Below are 17,827 nucleotides of genomic sequence, written 5' to 3' on the forward strand. Positions count from 1 at the left end.
AAAAAAAAAAATCAAAACACACACACACACACACAAGCACGTGCACGCATGCATGCACACCCAGAATTGGGTCAAATATGAAAAAAGATGATGTAAATTGTGTCCCCTTTAATCTTGGAGGTGGGGCGGGGGGTTGATGCAAACTGTGGACTCTTTGCAGAGAAGGATAGTCCTGACTCTCAAAACCTCCAGGCTTCTGAGAGTGGCACATTCTTCCCAGACACCCAGACAACTCCCAAGTAATCTCTCATTCAACTGAAAATTTCCGGGGGCATAGTTGCTCAAAGTCACCAGGCCAAGACTAACCTGATATAACCAAGAGTTTATAAACCCATCCTTGCTAAATGTCCTTCTGGACTTAGCCCACTGATGAAGATATTTTCTTCTCAGTGTAAACCCATCTTTGCTAAATTCCTAATCAGGAGTTTGTTTGCTCACTAAGAAAGCAGTCTTCTTAGCATAAATAAACCCATTCTTTGCCACAAAGCCTGTATTTGTTGAGGTTTGTGAATTTGCAAAACCTGTCACCAGTCAAGGGGAATCCATTGCTGTTAGGGGATCTCTTACCCTTAATTCCCACACCTCATCAGGGGTACATAAGCTCAATGATGAAAATAATTACCTAAAATTAGAATTGAACTAGTAAAAGGTAAAGATCCCCATGAGATATCAAGAAATAATAAAGCCAAATCAAAATGATCAAAAAAAAAAAAAAAAAAGAAATAGATAATAGGAAAAAGAACTAACCTGAAAGATAGATGGAGGAGAGATAATTTAAGAATTATTGAATGAATGTGAAAGTCATGATCAAAAAGAGACTAAACATTTCAAGAAAATCAGTGAAAATAGTTCCAATATTCTAGAACCAAAAGGTGAAACAGAAATTGAGAGAATCTACCAAACAATACCTAAAGGAAATCTCAAAATGAAAATTTCCAGGAATGTTATGTTTAAATTCCAGTGTCCCCAGGTCAAAGAGAATATACTTTAAGCAGCCATTAAAAAAACCATTCAACTACTTTGGAGCCACAGTCAGAATCACACAAGATTTAGAAATTACCATAATAAAGGATTGGAAGGCTTTTAATAAAATATTATGAAAAAAATAGGATTAAAACCAAGATACCCAGAAAAACTATGATTCTTGAATCATGTGAAAAATAAAATTACTGAGGAAACAAAAGTTTGAGTCTTGAGAAATATAAATTGGCTGAGCAATACATGCCAATTGCCTAACAAACTAGGACCAAGTTTCCTCAACTTTGGAAATGATGAGGTTCGGCACAGGGCAGAGAGTTGTGGGAATCCCCTTCTGGTTGGCACAGGTTCTTCGCAAATGAATTTACAAACCTGAAAAGTTAAACTGGCAAAAGAAGTTTATTATTAAAACTGAGAAGTCAGCTTTTGCAGGATAACTTCCTTAGTGGCAAGGTCCTAAAAGAGAAGTAAAGATCTAGCAGAGAAATCCTGACAGAGAGGTAAAGAGGGGTAAAGGTCCTGTTATGGAAATAGGTGAGAGAGATAAAGAGGAAGTAATGCTGAAAAGAGAATATCTTTCTCTTTCAGGGGGCGGAGGATTACAGCTATACCAAGGAGAGAGGTTCCTTGGCATGATTCCTGCTTTTGGACCTCTGCAAGGAATTGGGCTGAAGGAAGCTTGTTTTTGGGTAGTTCTTGGTGGAATCTGGGAGCAATTTGAGTTGAAATCAGAATAGAGAATCTTCCAATTGAATGAGTGTCCCTGAACTAATCTCCAACTCAATAGCGGTCGATATCTAGATCTCTAGCTGGAGCTAAGTAGGAATGGTCCTGGACTCAACTAGTCCCACCCAGATAATAGAATGAAACCACTTTATCTTGATTCCCTGGGGCAGGTGTCTCAGGGAAGAGCTTCTCTGAGGGAGTTTCTCAAGCATTACCTGCAAAGTCAGGGGGAGAGAGAGAACAAGAGAGAGTGAGAGAGAGAGAGAGATAGAAGAGAGAGAGTGTGTGTGTGTGTATGTGTGTGTGTGTGTGTGTGTGTTTCGGGGCTCCCCTCATCATTTCTGGACTTTAAATATAGAAGAAGGCAGATTTTTATGCATTAAAACAATCAAATAAGACCAATTAATTAAAAGAAAATAATTAATTAAGGCAAAAAAAATATGATTTCTAAATGAAGGAAATATTAGGGACTTTCCAAATTGGAAGAGGAAAAGCAAACATGGAGAAAACTGTCTTTGTTTGATTCCAAAAACAAGTCATATCAAAGACTTAATAATGTAGTCACAGAGATTACAAAAATCAAGCTCAGATTTAACCACGTAGGAAAATTTTCTATTCAGATGAGAAATAACACAACAGACAAACTGAGTCAAAATGCTCCTATCTTAGATCACATAAAGGTCATTCTCTCAATTTTTCACAGGGAGAGACATCCATCTGTAACAATTCTCAGACTACAATACATGCCATTTCCTAGTATTGGCTTCATGACAAATGATTGACAACCATCTCTGTAAATCAAAACTCAAAACAAAAGTAAATTATAGTCACAAGAGTTTTTACTCAAAATAGCTAAATTTCACTAACCACTGCTTAGGGTTTAGATACTGTTAACTTTTCATATTCCCCTAATAGTTATATTTCTTTTTTTCCTGTACTTATAAATTAAAACTAGCAACATCCTAGAGTTTTTCATAACAGCAAATACCTGATATGGATGGAGTTACATCTTTAACTATTCAATATGTGTTTATAATTTCTATAAGTAATAGCCAATATTTTTCAAATGAAGACTTATTCTTTATTATAACAAATTATTATCTGTTTTAAAACAAAATATTACCCCCATAAAATATTTTGCTCTTTTCAAATATCTATTTTATCACATTCTTTTAAAGGTTCCATTCATAATCTACCAGCATCCAGATTTTAAAAAAAAAACAAGTTTGTTTAACAGCATCTTTGACACAAAGGTTTCTCACGTATCCAATGTATAAGAAAAAATTTAGAAATAAAATATATTTAGAATTTAGAAATATAATAACAGTATACATAATATCATGTATTTAAAATAAGAAACAAAAACTTATCAGTTATATGATGGCAATTCAAGTCAAATGTATTTCCAAATTATCTTGCATAGAAAATCATTGAATCTGTGACCTTTGGCATTTTATATTAGTCATATCTAAAATTCAGTATAGATTTATCAAGCATATGCAATTAAAGAAATAATAATAAACATTTATTATAATTATTGTCATATGCCAGTCTCTGTGTTAAACACTTCACGATCATCATATTATTTTAATCCTCACAACAACACTAGGAAGTAAGTACAATTATTATTTTCTTCTTTATAAATAAGAAAATTAAAAATAGAGATAATATAACTTGCTTAAAATCACATAACTGGCCACACTCTGGGTTTCAACCAAAACATCAAATAACTGATATAGACTGAAGTTACATCTTTAAACTACTTCATATAAATCTATAATTTTTATAAGTGATAGCCAAAACTTTTCAAAGAAAAACTTATTCTTTATTACAGTAAATTGTTATGTTTTAAAACAAAATAATGCCCCTATCAAATATTAACAGTTTTCAAAAATATCTTTTTTTAATCACATGGTTTAAAAATCTCTATTCATAATCTAACAGCACAACGGGAGTGCAATTTAGGTTTCCCTGCATTTTTCCAAAATTTTTGTTATTGTTGCTATTGCATGCCAATTACCTAACAAGGAGGATCAGACCCTCTCATGTGGGTACCTAGTTAAGGGTCTCTAAGCAGCAGATAAAAGTGAGCCAGCTTTCCAGTCATAAATGCAAACAGTGCAAAAAAGGGTTTGTTTTTTTCACAAACCCTACAATTGAATGAAGTTTTCTTATAAGACAGAACTTGAACTAAATTTACAATTGAATAAAAAGGAAAGCAAGCCAGTTCTAGAATTGAGTCAAATGACATTCTCCTTTAAAACTTTTATGATTATTATGGCAGTTATAAGGTTACTGCATAAAAAGAGGGTGCAAGAGTGAATTAATTGTGTTGAGATGATGTTTTTAAAAGGGTAGGTTAGGAGGGAATTATAAGGGAAAGAGGAGGAAGAATGGGGAGAATTATCTCACATAAAAAGAAATGTGAAGTAAGTTTTTATTAGCAGAGGGGAAAATGGAGAGCAGAACACTTGAACACGCATCTAAATTGGTTCAAAGAGGGAAAATATGTATATACAATTGGCAATAGAAATAAATCTTGCCAACTTCTCTGTTGGGGAGGGCTAGACTAGAAAAAGGGAATATAACAAAAAGGGGAGGAAAAGTAATAAAAGGAGGACAAATTAAAGAAGGGAGTTCTCAGAAGCAACAGACTTTAGAGGAGTGCTTCAGAGAATTTTTTAAAAGGTGGATAAACAGAAGAAAATAGGATGGAGGGGGATATAGAACACATAACTGAATGTGAATGAGATGAACTCACCCATAAAATGGAAGCAGATAGAAAAATGGATTGGGAACCAGAATCCAACAATATGTTATTTACAAGAAATACAGTAGAAGCAGAGAAACACATAGGGATAAAATAAGGGACTTGAGCAGAATCTGTTATGCTTCAGCTAAAGTAAAAAAAGGCAAAAGTAATAATTAAGATCTCAGATCCAGCAAAAGCAAAAATAGACCTAATGAAAAGAGATAAGCAGGGAAATTACATGTTCCTAAAAGGCACCATGCACAATGAAATAATATCAATACTAAATATTAAATATACCAAAAACAAAAAAAATCTAAATTCTTTTTTTTAATAGGCATTTGTTTGGTTGGGTTTTTTTGCTGAGGCAATTGGGGTTAAGTGACTTGGCCAGAGTCACACACCTGGCAAATATTGTCAAAAAGTGTCTGCTGTCAGATTTGAACTCAGGTCCTCTTGACTTCCAGGGTCAGGGCTTTTTCCATTGTGCCATCTAGCTGCTCAACATCCAAATTTGTAAAGAAAAAGTTAAAGAAATTATAAGATGAAAGACATTAGAGATTAAGAAAAGAAAAAACTTAATAGTATCAAAAGTAAAATGGGTGAATACAAGATGAAATGAAATTATTAGAAGTTACTTTGACTAATTATATGCCAGTAAAACTGACAGACTAAGTGAAGTGGATGAATATTTATCAAAGAAAGAAAGGAAGGAAGAAGAAAGAAAAAAAGAAAGAGGCACAGAGAGAGAGAGCAAAAGACAGAGAGAGAGAGAGGGAGAAGAGAAAGGGAGACAGGGAGAGAGATAGGGAGACAGGGAGAGAGAGACAGGGAGACAGGGAGACAGGGAGAGAGACAGGGAGACAGGGAAAAAGAAAGGGAGAAAGGGAGAGGAAGAGGGAAGGAGAAAGACAGGGAGGGATAAATTAATTTTAAAAATTAATTGAACAAACCATTAATGAGCTCCATAAGAAAATTACTAGATGATTCAAAAGTGAATTCTAACAAACATTTAAGGAATAGTTAATCCCAATACTAAAAAAGTTTTTTGAAAACATAAATAAATAAAAAGTTCTACCCAACTCCTTTTCTGACTCAAATATGGTTTTGATATCTAAAATGGAGAATAAAATAGAGAAAAAATTATAAACCAATTTTCTTAATGAATATTAATGCAAATTTTTGAGTAAAATACTGGCAAGGAGAGTTTAGCAATATTTCCCAAATATTGTACATTATGACTAGGTAGATTTATACCAAGGTGGTTCAAAATTAGAAAAACCATCAGCATAACTGATTACATAAGTAGCAAAAACAATAAAAATCATAGATGTAGAAAAAGGTTTTGACAAAATGCAACACCAGTTTCTCTTTAAAAATACCAAAAGCCACAGGTATTAAAGGAGTCTTTCTTAAAATAAGTAACATCCAAATAAAATAAAGAATAACAATTATCTGTAATGAGAATAAATCTGAAACTCTGACAATAGATAAGGTGTGATGTGAGGATTTCCATTATCCCCAGTATTATTCAACATCTTAGTAGAAATGCTAGCTATAACAATATGACATGAAAATAAATAGAAGGATTAAAAACAGGCAATAAGGAAACAAAACTATTACTCTTTGAAAATGATGTGGTGGTATACTTAGAGATCCTGAAAGAATCAACTGAAAAACTAATTGAAACAATTTCTACAAAAATTTTGCATAGTTCTTCAGAAAGATAAACTATTAAAAAATATGAAACTAAAGCAATGTCTGGAGAAACAAGAGTCAAAAGACAAATAGCATATTCTAAATGAAACAGTAAAATAATACACATTTTTCAGCAACACATGACACTGCTGTAAAAATTAAGCATATTACTAGGGGACAGAGATATTGCAGATATGTAAAATGGAAGAAATAGTTAACATATCTTTTCCTAATGATAATGTAATAAAAGTAGAAATTGGTTCAAAGAACTCAAAGAAGATATAGGACCCAGGTGGAGACTTAACAATGAAATATTAAATAGTGAGTAGGGCTAAGGAATAAATCATAGAAATATTTAATAACTATGTAAAAGGAAATGCTTCTTTGGAGAAAATTATATCTGTGCAATTAAATTTTAAGTTGAAGAGGAGTATTAAAGAGTAATGTGGTTTTAAAAACTATAAAATAACATGAAATAAATGCAAACAAGAACCATTAAAAATTACAGGTAAAATATGTGAACTAGAAATAAAACAAAATGATGGCTCTTTGAAAGACTAATAAAATTGATAAACCTCTCAGCTAATCTGATAAAAAAGAGAACAATTAAATTAATAAAATTGTCAGTAAGATGAACTCACAGCAAATCAGAACAAATAAAAAGAACAAATGAAATATTCCGCAGTTATATGTTAAGAAAATTGATAACACAAAAGAAATACCTTTAAAATATAAAATACTCAAGCTATAAAAAAAAAAATTAAAACTCTCAAATAAAGATCTTAATTGAATCTCAGAAAAGGAAAGAAATCTAGCTAAAAAGGAAATACCAAAGAAAAATTCTCTTGGTCTAAGGATTCACATAGTAATACTATCAAACTTTTAAAGAACACTTAGTAATCACATTTCAAAAATTATTCTCACAAAAGAAGGAAGCACCCTACCAGAATCCTCTTATATGACACAAATATAGTTCTGATACCTAAATCAGCGAAAGATAAAACATCAAAAGAAAACCAGTATCATCAAGCCAATATCATTAATGAATATTGACTCAAAATTTTTAAATAAAATAGTATCAAATAGACTACAGTGATTTATCTAAGAAATCATTCATTATAAATAAGTGGGATTTATATCAGGGACGCAAGGATGTTCCCATTTAAGGAAAGCAATCAATATAATTATATAAAAAACAAAAACATCCAAAACCACATGATCATCTCAGATGCAGAAAAAGCTATTGACAAAGTAGAAGACTCATTTATGTTAAAAAAAAACCTTATAATATAAAGGAGTGTCGTAATATCATAAAAAGCATCTACCTAACACCAAAAACAAGCATCATATTCTTTTTTTTAAAAATAGGAGTAAGGCAAGGATGCACATTCTTTTCATTATTATATTGAGTTCTGGAAATATTAGCAACAGAAAAAATAAGACAAGAGAAAGAAGGGAAAGTGTAAAAATAGCTATAAAATAGATTTTTAAAATCTCTATCAATGACATGATGGTTTACTTGAAAAATCCTAGGGGAAATCAATGAATAGCTTTAGCAAAGTTGCAAGCTTACAAAATAAATCCTCAAAAATCAATAGTATTTCTATACAGAAATAACAAAGAACAAAAACAAGTAATGGGGAAATCACATTCCAAATAACTATAAAACAAAATGTCTGGGGATTAACCTCCTAAAATACACAAAAGACACAAAAAAACAGATATAATTACAAAATGTTCCTTAAAAAGTTAAAGAACAATCTAAACAGCAGGAACAATTTGGTCCTCTGGTCTAGAACATGCCAATGTAATAAAAATGACAATTCTACTAAAATTATGCTGTGTCAATCAAATTACTAAAAAAATATTTAATTGAACCTGATGAAATAATAATAAGATTCATTTGGGGGAAAAGATAGAGAATATTAAGGGAAATAATTAAAAAATTAATGACAAAGGGAAAATAAATACCCCTTTCAGATCTCAAACTATGTTATAGATTCATCAAAATATTGATTAAAGAAAGATCAATGTAAAATACTAGATGAAGCAGATTCAAAAACAGTAAGACTCAATAATCTAGTGTTTAATAAAGTGGAAAATAAATTATCTAAGGAAAAATTCCCTATTTCTTAAAAACTTCTGTAAAAACTGGAAAGCAGTCTGGTAGAAATCATTACTGTTCAATTATTTCAGTAGTATTCTATTCTTTGTGTTTTCTAGGTAAAGATACTGGGAATGTTTTGCCATTTCCTACTCCAGTTCATTTTACAAATAAACTGAGGCAAATAGGGTTAAGTGACTTGACCAGGCTTACACAGTTGGTATCTAAACTTAGGACTATATGCCTGGCATTCTATCTACTGAGCCATTTAGCTATCTCTGATATCTAAGATACATAAGCAATAAAAATGCATATACATGCATATATGACTAATAGCCATTTCTCAATTAATGGTCAAAAAAGATGAACAAATAGTTCTCAAAAGAAAAATTGTAAAGCATTCACAATCACATGAAAAATATTATGTCACTAATGATAAAAAAAATTGTAAATCAAAACAACTCAAGTTTTATCTCATAAAACATTACTGAGCTAGCTAACTCTCCATATTATATTCTAAATGGATATACAAACTTAACATTAAATATCATACCATTAAAAAATTAAAAGAGAAAAAGATCATACACCTCTTACAGATACATACAGGACATACATTCTAATGTATTTTAATGAATCTTAAAAAATGAGAAAGTGCATTTTAATTTAATACTTTATTTTCCCCAAATAACTATAAAAATAAATTTTGACACTTTTTTTTAAATTTTTGAGCTCCAAAATTTTCCCTCCCATTTATCCACATTGAGAAAGCAAGAGATTTGATATAGGTTTGTGCATATGCTGTCACACAAAACATTTCCATGTTAGTCATGTCATGAAATTTTTTTTAAAAAAACTAAAAAACATGAAGAAAGAAAAAGTATATACTTTGATCTACATTCAGTCTCCATCAGTTCTTTCTCCAGAGATAAATAAGAGATAAAAGCAACTGCAAAAAGATAAAACAAATAAGGTTGATTACATAAGAGCAAAAAGCTCCTACACAAACAATATTAATACATATTTATAATTATACATACATACATACATATATATAATTATACATAATTAATACATATAGGACAGGCTTGGGGAGCATCTGACCTGAAAACCATATAAGATTCATAAAATCATTTACTAAGGCAACTGCAAATGATTATTAGCTGAAAGCTAGATACAGCAATCCCCCACTGCTTGAGTTCTATAAATTGATAATTTTCTATATAGTCCACAAATGTTATAAATATGCAAATAGCCCTTGGCAGAATAAAAGGGTTTCTACCCCTAAAATAAGATAGAGAAGGGAGATGGGAACATAGGGAAAAATCTTTGTATCAAATTTCTGATTAGTGTTCAATCAATCAGTCATATTTGGCGCTTTATGACACCAGGGACTATAACATTCATGGCATTTTCTTGATAAAGAAACTTGACAGTTTTGCCCTTTCCTTCTCAAGTGTATTAAGGCAACAAGAGATTAAGTGACTTGACCAGAGTCACACAGTTAGTATCTGAAGCCAGATTTGATCTCAGGTCTCCTGATTCCAAGTCCAACACTGAACCATCTATCTGCCTCTGGTATTCAAGATGTATTAACAGTTAAAAATATGTAAATATATATCAACACACACATATGTACATGTGACTAATAATCATTTTTCAATTGATAAATGGTCAAAATATATAAACAAATGGTTCTCAAAATAAACTGTAACATTCACAACCACATGAGAAAATGCTATAAATCACTATTGAAAGAAATAAATGTAAATCAAAATAACTCAGGTATATCTCATACCTTGCAAATTGGCAAAAATGGAAAAAAAAAATTAAAATAGCCTATGCTGGAGGGTTTGGGGAAAGGTAGGCATACTAATATATTGTCAGTGGAGCTGTAAAATGATAAAGCTATTTTTGGAAAATAATTTGGAATTTTGTAAATGAGCTGACTAAAATTTCCATGTTCTTTGAACCATGTTCTTAATTACACCATTAATCTAAGGAAGCCATCAACAAGAAAAAGTAATGGTCTCTTTAAAATGTAATGTTCTCTGTTGAGGTTTTCTTGAGGTCTCTGGAGGCAATCTTCATTTCAGTTCAGTAATCACCACACGGGTAGCCAGGGGTTAAAGTACAAATCCTTTATTGTCTCCTTCAAAGTCTTGTCTCCTTCACTTTGGGACGTGGCTAGTTTTTCTAGAGGCCTATTTCTCTGCTTGGTTCAGTGGGCTTGAGCTACTGCCTCTTTCTCTACCCTCTGAATCTCTGACTCCAAAGATTTTTGCTTCAGCCTTCAGGACATTCTGGCCCTGAGAGCTTCTTGCTTATGTGCTATACACTGAGTACAAACCAATCATTATATCACTAGGAAACCATTATTTGTTGTAGGATTAAATAAATGCTAAACTAGATTTAACCATTGTCTCCTCAATTCCACTTAGTAATTCCACTTAGTACCTTGTTTCAAGTTCTGGCCCATAACATCTCCTTATAGGATTAAATCAGTCATACTGAACCATGCTAAATTAGATAACTATTGTCTGTATCAATTCCACTGACTTAGTAGCTTGTAAGAATCCTTTGTTTCAAGTTCAGAGTTCTGGCTCCTGCTTTCTTTTGTTTTTAGGACATAGGTAGTCATGGCTCCTGCTTTCTTTTATTTTTAGAACATAGGTGGTCATGACCTCCCTGACTTCTCAAGGAAGTGAGAACCCCAAAAAAAGGAGGTGATCACACCTTCCCTGACTGCTCAAAAAAGGTATTCTATAACAGAAGGTGATCACACCCTCCCTGACATCTCAGGAAGGGAGATGAAAACACCAAAGGAAAGGGGAAATCAAATCAGATTAGTGGGTTTCTGAAGGGGCTCACTCTTAAAACAGGTATACATAAATCCATCAATATGGGAGGTATTACACATAGTTACATAAATTACATAGCAATGTAACACAGGCTAGTAGTGATGTAACAAATAACATGAATCAACATAAGGAATTATACATGTCCATAAGTCCTAGAAATAGTCCAAAAGGAATCTATTATCCATTACTTCATATGCCAGGAATCCAATAATTCCTGCAAGTTTTGAATTCCTTCAATAGTCTTCTTATGTGTTAGGGAATCCAATGATTCCTGATGGTTTTCAAGTCCTGCAACAATCTTTATCAACAATTTTTCATCTCAGGAAATCCAATGATTCCTGAGGGTTTTGAAGTTCTTTAACAGTCTCATTATCAGCCATGCTCTTTCAGTGTCAGATGTTTCTTAGGTCTTCTCCTTTGTTTCGAGGTTTTTTTCTTTTTCTGTCTCTCTCCAGGCACTGTTGGCACCCATATGATTCCTTCTCCATCTCTAGAAATATAAGCAAACCCTTTCTCCCAAGCAGTTAACCTGTCTAATCCCTTCTATTTACCACTTTCTAAATCTCTTCTCATCACCTGGCAATCACATTGGAGCTACTCACACTGGACACTGCCCTTCTGTTGGATTTAAAAACCTGTATGCTCCCCAATTGTAACCCCTTTCTACCATCTGATTGCTTTTTTGGCTGATAGAACATGTAATCCCTTTCTGCCATACAATTGCTTTTCAGCTGATTGATCACATCAGAGTCCTGAACTTTGAAAGGTGTAACCTAGGCTGCCATCATTCCCCACCTGTCTTTTGTAAGATATCTTGGAACTGGGCCCCACCTCTCATTTCCCTGGGTCAATCTACATTCTGAGGCCCAGTAGAAATCTCAGTTGCATTTTGAACATAGGGTTTTGGGTCTTCTCTTACCCTGTCCTCTCACTCTGTCTCTATACCTATATTGGGCTCTCAGATGTCCTATTTTTCCACACTGAAAACTTCGACGTGTCTCTCTAGAAGTCCCTTGCCAAGAGGGACCCCGTCTTCTCATGTTCTTCATAGTCTGGGTATAATAAGCACTGTGGCACAGTGTCTTATGATCTCCTCTAAAGGATCATCTTTGTGTAGCCCCCATATAATTCTCTGCAAACCTCATTAGCATTTTCCTTAGCTAGATGTCTTATCATAATTCTTGTAGCTGCATTTTCTCCAATAGTTCTTGAGACAGCTGTTTGCAGACATCCCACAAAATCAGCAAAGGGTTCATTGGTATTTTGCTCTATTTTTGTGAAGGCTTCCCTTCTATCTTTTCCTGGCAGGGAACCCCAAGCTTTGATTGCAGCAGCAGCAATTTGCTCATACACTGCTATGGGGTAATTACTCTATGATGAATTCTCTGAATTCTCTGCATACTGACCTTCACCTGCTAGTTGGTCAAAGGTGATTTGTATGTTAACTCCAGTTTGCTTATTTCATTTGGCTTGTATCCCACATAATTCACTATACTCCAAAAGCCATAACAAGTTTTGTCCAGGTTCTAAACATGTTCTTGCTATGGATTTCCAATCACTAGGGGTAAAGATTTCATAAGCCAAATTCTTTAGTAACATCTTAACATAAGATGATGTAGCCCCATAAAGAGTGCAACCCATTTTCAAATCCTTAATTTTTTCCATATCAAAAGGAGTATATCTTCTCCATTGTTGACTTGAAGAGTCATGCTCTTCAATAACAGGGTATGCATTTATTAAATCAGATATATCCTGTCCATTTTTGTCCTTAACCAGTGCCTTTTGTAATCTTGTCATAGGCTACCTCATAGGTGGTGCTGATTATGTTACTGCCTCTCCCCCTCGTCCTTCTCCCTCCACCCATGAAGGGTTCATTGAGGGAAGTGGGTCAGGGGATGGGGAAAGCCCTAATAGCTCTTGCTGTGAAGTACCATACTCAGAATTGTACTTAACTCCATTCTTATCTGATTCTTCATACTTTTCACCTAGTTTATCTGGATCCTCCCCCTCCTGCTCTTTCTTCTTTTTTTCTTATTCTATAATTTATGTAATTTCCTAAAGCCAGTTGTATTAAATTATATGTATAAAGTGTTTCTTTGGAAATTGAGTCAGGTCCATAATCATTGTAGTATTCACATAGTTGCTCTCCTCCTAATTTCCACTCATCTAGATTCAATTCTTTTTCCTTAGAGAACCAAGGAAATATTGTTTCTAAAAGTTCAATGATCTGCTCCCAAGTTACAATTAAACTTTGATTTTTTATCAGTCTGATCAAGCTTTTGACACATTTTCCTTGAAGAGGAAAAGAAGGCTGTTTTCTAAACATCTGTCCCATTTTGGCTGAAGTACAACTTTAGCCCTTTAACAAAGTTTGCTTGTTGTATTCACCCTAATTTCTGGGTCACAGATGAAGGTTCTTGACCCTACATTCTGGCACCAAAATGTAATGTTCTCTCTAAAATGTAATGTTCTCTGTTGAGGTTTTCTTGGGGTCTCTGGAGGCAGCCTTCATTTCAGCTCAGTAATCACCACACGGGTAGCCAGGGGTTAAAGTCCAAATCCTTTATTGTCTCCTTCAAAGTCTTGTCTCCTCACTTGGGGCTTGGCTAGTTTTTCTAGAGTCCTATCTCTCTCCTTGATTGCGTGGGCTTGAGCTCCTGCCTCCTTCTCTGACCTATGAATCTCTCCAAATCCAAAGGTTTTTGCTTCAGCCTGCAGCCACCACAAAGGGGTGGATCTGTCTCAGCCTCCAAGAGCTTCTAGTGTGCTTGTCCATTCTGGCCCTGAGAGCTTCTTGCTTATTTGGTGTACACTGAGTACAAACCAATCATTATACCACTAGGAAACTATTATTTGTTGTAGGATTAAATAAATGCTAAACTAGATTTAACCATTGTCTCCTCAATTCCACTTAGTAATTCCACTTAGTACCTTGTTTCAAGTTCTGGCCCATAACATCTCCTTGTAGGATTAAATCAATCATACTGAACCATGCTAACTTAGATAATTAATGTTTCTCAATTCCACTGATTTAGTAGCTTGTAAGAATCCTTTGTTTCAAATTCAGAATTCTGGCCCATAACACCTGTGTGTATGTGTGTGTGTGTGTGTGTGTGTGTGTGTGTAACATCTTGTGATAACAAAGAGCTAGAAACAAAGTAGATGCCCATCAATTGGGGGATATCTAAAAGAAAAAATGTAGTATATTAATGGAATGGAATATTATTGTGCTATAAGAAATCATGTGTTTGATAAACATAGAGAAACATTAAACATCTATATGAACAGAATGAAGTAAACAAATCAAAAACAACATAGTAATTAAAACAATATAAAATGGAAAGGATAATTATACATACATACCCCAAAATCAAAAATAAAGGTAAAAAAATATATACCATAAAGATCGAACAGGACTGAGAGATAAGAGAACATACCTCTAACTTACCACTTCATGAAGGTCCACAATTGTCATACATTGCCCGTATTTTTGGACTTTTTCAATGTATTGATCAATTATATTGACTTTTTTTTCCCTGTAGGAAGCACAAACAGAGGTAATTAAAAGGGATAAACAGAAATATATATCTTGCTTTTAAAAAGCATTAAAATTCTAAATAATCTCTCTTCCATCCATTTAGAAGGCAAGAAATATGATATCCATTACACATATTCCATTATATATGGAAATATATATGTATGGTGTTAAGATAATCATAGGCAAGGATTAGAGCGTGGGGTGAGAGAGACCAGAGGGACTTTGTGAGAGGATGAGGAGGAGAGAAGTTGGTGACTTTGGACTACAGAATCCAGGATACATCATTGGCAAAGCCTTGTGGCAGTTTGTCTATCTTCTTCACTTCTCTTCCTTAAGACCAAGGACTTTGATTTATCCTGACTCTGGTTGACCCTGAAGCCCTCCAGAGAGCAAGTCCATACTTCATAGTTCAGGGGTTCAGGGAAACAAATGGAGAGGTCTGGCTCCCCTAAATCCCCTTTTGGATTGGCACAATGTAGGGAGTAGTAGGAACCCCCTTCTGGCAGCACAGAGGTCCTTTGTAAAGGAATTTACAAACTGAAAAGCTAGACTGATAAAAAGAAGTTTATTATTGGCATTGGGAAGTCAGCCTTTGCTATACATGAATAGAAAGGCTGAATTCCTTAGTGGCAAGGTCTTGACAGAGAAGTAAAGTTTCTAATAGAAAAATCCCAACAGAGAGATATAAAGTCTTAGGTGACAATAAAGAGAAGGTAATGCTGAAAGAGAATATCATCCCAGGGGGCAGAGATTTGCTGCTATGCCAGGTAGAGAGAGTTTCCTTGGCATGGTATAGCATGGCATGGCATGGCATGGCATGGCATGTTAGGCCCTCTGCTCTTATAGAAGGTTTAAGATTGGCTCTTTTTATAATAGAAGGCTTGACTACAAGCCGAGGGCAATTCCCTGTGGGAGCTGATGAGTGGAGTTTGAACTGGAATTAAATAGAATTGAATGAGTCTCTTTAATTCAATAGGGTTGGAATTTTCTAGACTCAACTAGCTCCACCTAGATACCAGAATGAAGCTGTTTATCTTGTTTCCCTTGGGCAGAATCCCATAGACATAGGGTTCAAGGAGAAATATTATTTATACATGTTCTTAGGATAGATGTTTCAACAGACCAAATCTCCCATAATAGTTCATGCATTATCATTTATAGTATCTTACAGTCTTTCTGGCACGTGTGGATACAAGGATGTGAGGGCATATACAGACACACACTACAAACCAAATAATATTTAAGTTAGTCAGACTTAGAAGACAAATAACAGGAATGAACATTTTTATTGACCTCAAAGTCCAAGACTTTTTGTAACACCTATTTGCAATTCCATAACAGAGATTTAAAAAGGATTTTCTTTACCTCAAATCTGACACTATGATGGAGATTAAGGATATCTTATTTCTGACAGCAGAATTATTATGGAAAACAGCTTTATCACAGTAAAAAAATTTATTTTATATATGTGTTACAAGCCTAGGTAGGAAGAATTATCAGTTTGTACAAAGAGTACTCACTGTGCCTCTGCCAAAAGAGATTAAAGATGATGTAACTGAAGAATGTAACAAACATGGAGGAGTAATCTATATTTATGTTGACAAAAATTCAGTTCAGGGCAACGTTTCTGTGAAGTGCCCCTCGATTGCTGCAGCCATTGCTGCAGTAAATGCATTAAATCGAAGATATTTTCCAACTTATCACAACCTCTTCCCTGATTCCATGACAGCAACACAACTACTGCTTCCTGTTTGATGATGAAGGAGGATTTAGTCTCTTATGTACATAGCTTTTTTGATCAATTGGATTTCTGAATATGTTAATTTAAATTTCAAATAATTTATAGTATATAGCAAATATAGTCATGCTATTTAATAACCAGTCACCCTGGTTATTGGGAGTTATTCACTGTTTCATTTTTTATAAGAAGTTTTTATTTATATCTCTTGTTTCTTATATCACTGTTATCCTATATATCTCTCTTATTCTTTCTCATAGAAAGCCCTCTCATATGACAGATTTATCTTATCTCTTAGTCCTGTTCGATCTTAATGGTATATATTTTTTGTATTTATTTTTGATTTTGGGGTGTGTATGTATAATTATCCTTTCCATTTATATTGTTTTAATTACTGTGTTGTTTTTTATTTGTTTACTTCATTCTGTTCATATAGATGTTTTAATGTTGCTCTATGTTTATCAAACACATGATTTCTTATAGCACAGTAATATTCCATTATATTAATATACTACATTTTTTTCTTTTAGATATTCCCCAATTGATGAGCATCTATTTTGTTTCTAGCTCTTTGTTATCACAAGCTGCTACACATACACACACACACACACACACACACACACACACATAGATGTTATGGGCCAGAATTCTGAACTTGCAACAAAGGATTCTTACAAGCTACTAAGTCAGTGGAATTGATAGAGACAATAGTTATCTAATTTAGCATGGTTCAGTATGATTGATTTAATCTTACAAGGAGATGTTATGGGCCAGAATTTGAAACAAGATACTAAGTGGAATTACTAAGTGGAATTGAGGAGACAATGGTTAAATCTAGTTTAGCATTGATTTAATCCTACAACAAATAATGGTTGTAACAAGAATGAGTTTTTTTGGTTTGTCTTTTCCTCCTCCTTCTTGTATGTCTCTGACTTTTTTGTGCTTTTGTCTCATATGACAGGTTTTTTTTTTTAACTTCCCCCCCCCCAAGTTCAATAAAGCTTTCCTGACTACAGCTGAATTAGATTGCTGTTTCCCCTTCCCAGTGTTATTTCCATAAACCCTTCATCCAGGTACATTACATGGGGATAGGTCTACTTTAAAAAGTTCCAGTGAGGGAATTTTAGTATTGATTTGATTTGTTATTAACTGGATATTTAATTTGCATATGATCATAAACTTAATGCATTTAGGAAAAATCCAATCCAGATAAACCAGATTTGAATTTTAACTTGTTTTTATTGAATGGGTGAATATATGTGTGTGAAACTGGGAAAATATTTCTTTGTTTTGAGTAGGTGAATAAAGTTTTGAAAGTGCCATATAAAAAACTGTATCTATGTGTTCAAAGATAGTCTTTTTTTGCTGAGGCAATTGGGGGTTAAGTGATCCACCCAGGGTCACACAGGTAGGAAGTGTTAAATATCTGAGACCAGAT

The 17,827-nt window shown here is 33.7% G+C and overlaps 1 protein-coding gene across 4 annotated transcripts in view; it reads right to left on the reverse strand.

Annotated features, from left to right (window-relative positions):
- LRFN5 (leucine rich repeat and fibronectin type III domain containing 5) overlaps positions 1-14,720 on the reverse strand; it is a 192,897-nt gene extending 178,177 nt beyond the window's left edge. For 3 of the 4 annotated variants that reach the window (XM_031952918.1, XM_031952917.1, XM_031952915.1), the window contains exon 1: positions 14,562-14,720. The gene's annotated coding sequence lies outside the window, so the exon portion shown is untranslated. The remainder of the gene's footprint in view (positions 1-14,561) is intronic. The other variant, XM_031952919.1, reaches the window with a different exon arrangement.
- Between the last annotated feature and the right edge of the window lie 3,107 nt (positions 14,721-17,827).

The sequence above is a fragment of the Sarcophilus harrisii genome, chromosome 2 (assembly GCF_902635505.1).
Source record: "Sarcophilus harrisii chromosome 2, mSarHar1.11, whole genome shotgun sequence".
Lineage (NCBI taxonomy): Eukaryota > Metazoa > Chordata > Mammalia > Dasyuromorphia > Dasyuridae > Sarcophilus > Sarcophilus harrisii.